Source organism: Apaloderma vittatum, unplaced genomic scaffold (assembly GCF_000703405.1).
Source record: "Apaloderma vittatum isolate BGI_N311 unplaced genomic scaffold, ASM70340v1 scaffold16685, whole genome shotgun sequence".
Taxonomy (NCBI): Eukaryota; Metazoa; Chordata; class Aves; order Trogoniformes; family Trogonidae; genus Apaloderma; species Apaloderma vittatum.
The window spans coordinates 17,362-22,719 of NW_009715614.1; positions in this window are offsets into that span (position 1 = coordinate 17,362).

Sequence of the window (5,358 nt, forward strand, 5' to 3'; positions counted from 1 at the left end):
TTAATGCAGATAACGGGGAAGGGGGGGAGCGAGGCTGGTTTGCCCAGTCAGGCTGTGCCAACTTTCTGCTTTCCATCAGTCACACAGAGCTTTACGCTGCAGCTCGCTGAGGGCATAAAATTCACACAGCGAAGAAAAACAGAGTTTAAGGAACAACTAGAGTGCTGTAAACCCCGCGTGGATCTTGATTTGCGAAGTCCAAGCCCAGCACAAATTGTGTGACTCGCTGTGCCCTGTGAAAATCTCTCTTTGTATTCTGTGGTGGGGTTTTTTTTTTGAAAAATTTCCATAACTAATCATCATGGGATTGGAGCCTTTCTGTAAATAGCTTCTTGGTCACCACTGCTGTTTACTATTACTCTGTGCAGAATGGTAGTGGAAGCTCCTTATTCATGGGCATATTCATAATGAATTGCAGCGTGGATGCGGGCGGTGAAGACTTCGCAGCCCCAGATTTTGGGGGTTTGTGGTGTGCACGACGCTTTGGGGACTGGAGCTGGGGCTGGTGAGAGGCATCTTCTCTCTCCGAGCGCTGCGTGTGAGTCCCAGTGTTTGTGTAGCTGTTTCCAGCAGAGCTGAGCACATCCCTGCCTGTCGTACTGTTCTGGTTGTTTTAATCTGTTGGATTTATCCATGGCATTTTGCCTGGTGCAGAGCGGTGGGAATGTTGTCAGCAGTGGCAGAGAAGGATGCCAGGCTGCTTTTTTTTATATATTTATTATTATTATTTGTAGTGAAGCCCTACAAAGTCCATGCAGGGTGTCATGGCAAGGGTTTAAGCAGCTCTCAAGCATGCACTTACCCTTTTTTTAAGCAATGGAGTAGGCGACTTGCTCAAAGTTTAGTGTGAGTTTATATACATGTGTTAACTTCTGACTTAACTATCCAGTTTTATTAAAAATAAAAGGAACAAAATTATTCTGGCACACTCTGATAGCTACAGCATTTGGAAACTCTTCAGCTTTTCCCTTTTCTCTTTCCTGGTTTCTTCCCAAGAATAGTTGCAACACTTTTCTTTTTTAGGACTTTGCCCTAATAATCACAACTGTGAAGATCCACTGGGATGAGTTATCCCACAGGCAGGATTATGCCCTTAAATGGAAAATAAGCTGCCGCAACAGCCAAAGTTTGGGCGAAAATATTATTGTGGGAAAACTAAGTTGCTAGATGTATTATTCCATGTTGTGGAGCTGCACAGTCAGGAAATGCTTGTTAGTGTGGAGAGGAAATGCTCATGTCTTCTAAATGCTTGTTGCATTCTCTTTTTAATTGTTGTGAAAATAGGAAAACATACCTCTAATAAAACATCAGCTAATATACCCTCTGTGTAATGGATGGGAGGTGTGAGAAAACATTCGGGAGAGATGGGGAGGCCAGTCTTGCTTTATGAACTCTTTAATTTATTTGCTCGTGCTCCCTCCCTTTTCCCGCAAGGCTGGTGTGGTGCAGGTCCTCTCCAGGCTGCCCGGCCAGTTCCATGGCCGCGTTGCCTCTCGGCCAACAATTTGGGCTAAATAATCCAATTAAGCTTTGCAGCTTATATAACTCTCTTGGCTTGAGACAGCAGCCAGACTGACGGGGATACGAAACACATCTGGAAATAGTGCACTAAACATACCACCGCGGCCAGAGCCAAAACGATTTGGACAAATTTGCTCATACGCACAAGATGTCCTTTGAACAGCAAGACGTGTGTGTGCAGTCTCCTTGCTGAAGAAGCTGAAGTTAGAAAATGCTCCTATCCATAAATCCTTGCCCTGGCTGGGAACCTTAACTGGCTTTTCTCCTCTCCCTTCGCCTCTGAAAGATCATCTGGCTCGTCTTCTTCAGCTCCGGAGAATCAACCGGGCCCCATAGCACACTGATCATAAACAACACATATGTTTATGTATTTCAAAGGTAGAAAGGACTTCCAACTTCATTTATTTGGACTTACTTCTTATCTGATACCCGTCGTAGGAACAGCTTTTTATTGAAGCTGAAACTTATCTCTGAAGAAACAATCAAGTTTGGTTTTTCCCAAGAATTCATTATAACCTTGGTAATTTATGCTAATGGTTAATCACACTTACTATTAAAATGTGGGCATTTTACCTCAGCTTGAGGGTTGGGGAGGAAGAAGAACTCAGTGATTCTGTATTTCAAGTAGCATGCTCAGCACTAGAAAAAAAACAACGAGGCACGTTCTAGCACTCAGATGTCTGTTCTCCTGTTGATCTCCATTACTCTCAGTAGGGAAGTTATGGGCGATAGCGGTAGAATGAATTTCCCTTCATGTGCAGTGATATGCTCTCATAGCCTCATCTTACAGTCTGCTGTCTGATGTTAAAGCAAAGAATTTATTTGTCTTTGCAGGTGTTCAAGGCTACTTCAGCTCTTGTGTCCTGCCTGTTCCTGCCTGCTCGCAGGGCTGCCTGCCTGGCACCTTCCCCATCTGTGCTGGGGAAGGGGTGTAGAAATGCCAGCCCCTGAAATCTGGTGTCACACACGCACACATAGAGAGCTGCCAGCCTTGGGAAAACACAAACAAGGAATCAGCTACAGTCAACATGTGCAAATGAGGGGGTGCCGGGAGTGGTTTGGCAGAGGATGCGTTTCGGTTCCAAGAGGGGATGTTGCTGGGGCACAGCGATGCAGCTCTATGGCATCCTCACCTTGGTTTGGTTTTTGAAGTGGTTTGGTCACTTCTGGAAAACAGCTGAGGGCGCACACCCCAGCAAACCCCACAGCGCCAGGGAGGGGGCGCGGAGCGCTGGGCAGCTCAGCTCGGGGCTGCCCCAGTCTGCACCAGTGCAGAGCTGATAAATCCTCGACTCACATTGATGTCATCCAGGATCTCTTTGGAAACTTTGCACTAGCAGGGCTTACTCTGCTTTGTTATGGAAAACTTAAGGTGTTTCTTCCAGTATACTGATTTTTAAGGCCGTCGAATGCTCCTGCTCTCACTGGGCTTTGGATGTGGCCATGGGACTTCATGGTCATAAATGCCTACGTACTAAGTAATTATCTTAAGGTTTATACTTTTTTTTTTTTCCCATTAAACTGAGATTCCCAAAAAGAGGCTGTGTATCCTAAACCACTCTTCCCAGCCCGTGCCTGTGCTGGAGCTCACCCATTGTACTGCTTCTCTTCAGACGTGGGTTTGCTGGAGATGATGATACAGCTCTGCCTCCACTTCTTGCTGTGGTATTTGACAGACTGACTGCCCTCTCTTGATGTTTTATCCCTAAAGAGGAAGAAAATTGGATTGGATTTTTCACAGGAACGCACAGCCGTGATCCTGGGTAACGCAACTGATCTATGCAGGGGAGGCTTGGGAAGCTGGGTGTGAGGGTAAGTGATTAACAGGGGACTCGCCCGCGGTGATTTGCCTTATGGATATCTCACAAAGGCATTCCAAAGGATGAACTGACCACTAAACATTTCTTAGACAGCTTTTAGTACTGGAAGAGGTGCCAAGCAGCCCGGGTGACTGGTGAGAGACTATTTCCGAAGTGATGTTCAGATGCATCTGGGGTGGGTAAAGCACCCGAGTGCAGAAGTGGTCTCCCCAGGCACCGCAGTCTGACAGTAAACCTCTTTGCGCACCAGGGACTCAAAATCAGGTCTAAATATTTGTGCTGGAAGTTTTAAGGGCGGTTTCCATCAGGGTGAGTCAGTGCTTGTTTTCCCTCTGCCGTGCCGAGCCTCGCTCCCCCGCGGCGGGCATTTCCCTAAGCCCTCCTGGCACCCCCGGGACAGCCGAGCGGGGTCAGGCCCTGCACTCTCTCACTCCCACTGGTGTAGTTTGCTGTGATTTCGAGCAGTTTAACTCCTTCGGTACAAGTTGTGGCTTTGCTCGTCTCTGCTTGGGGTTCATCCTGTACAAAAACCTACTCCCTCCCGTGCCATTGCCAAGCAGCCATGGCCCCACTGGAGCTCTGTGCTCTCTTTTGTCTTCCCCTCACACCTTCCTGAGTTTAAAAATGTCTCAGCTCTGGGGTTGAGCATCTCGGCAGATCCTCCTGTCCCGGTATAAAGCTGACTGATGGATTGGTTTTGTCCCAAGGAGCAGCTGGGGACAGTGAGGTGGGGCTGGGGAGCCGTGGTTGGGTGCTGCAGCTCTCCAGACAGCCCGATTCTTTCTGTAACCTGACTTCCCTCTGGGTGGAAAGCCTGGAAAACTGAGCCACAGCAGCCTAGTTAGCAATTAACATTACCTTATATGTGCCCGCAGTAAAGGTAACCGTGTGTGAAGTACTGAAAACCCAAATGCATTTAAACAGGCGTGTTTGAAGGAAACGAGAGGCCTGAACTACACATCTCTGTTTGCAGGGAGCATCAAGTGTCCTCTGCCAGGGCTGAACAGGAGCAGTCGTGAAATTAAACATAAATGCCATGGTCTTTGGTCCCAGGCTACAGGAAACATACCTATTTTTGGAGGTGGTAAGCAGCATACTGTAAGGCTCGGTACATTGTCTTTATGCCATTAGGGAAACCTGACGTTGCAAGAAAGCAAAACCTTGAGGGATGTGGTTTCACAAACCATTTAAACTGTTCTCCTTTGGGCTGTTGTCCAAAAGGACATCCTAGTTCCCATGTGCTGCCTTTCCACCGGCGACTCAATCAGCAGGATGGTCCCAGCTGAAAACCAGACCTGCCTGGTTTGAGATCACCAGAATCCAACCGTGACACCCTGCCCGGGTGAGTGGGAGATGCCAGTAACATTTAGAGCAGCAGCTTTTTGGGAAGCTTTCAGGCATCATTTAGTCAGCAACCAAAGGTCTTAGGACACACGCGTAGTCAGCATCCTCCTCCTCCCCCAGCTGTTTATTTTCTACCCTTGAAGTGTCCTGCAACCCCCACCTTGTGCTGTGCCACCGCCGGCATCTGTGTTGCCTTGCAGCGGAGCCGAACTGCTGGAATCGCTGGCACGGGGCTGGCGGGCAGCTCCGCTCCCGAACCCTTGTCGGCTGTGGAACCAAGGGCCTCCGAGCTCGGGGATAGTCCCTGCATTTTCAAATAGGGAAAAGTTACATGGGTGCAGGTTGCTGTTGGCGGCAAATCGGGAATTGCATCTTGTTCGCGCTTCCAGTGATGGGTTTTCTGCAACGGGAAGAAATAAGGGGGATTTTGCACTCTGAAACAGGCTGGGGGGGGTTTGTGCTGGGGGGTTATTTGGTAAGCTTGTCTCGTGTTTTCTTAGCTGCTGAATGAGAAAAGGAGAAGCTCGTCTTCCTACTTGTTTATCGGTATGTTTTTCTTCCCGGGAATTATCATAGCATATAAAATGAAACAAGAGCCCTCAGACAGCATCAACACTTACAGCTGGTCTAAGTGTGCTGTTTAATGGCTTTTTTTTTTTTTTTTTAAGAAGGA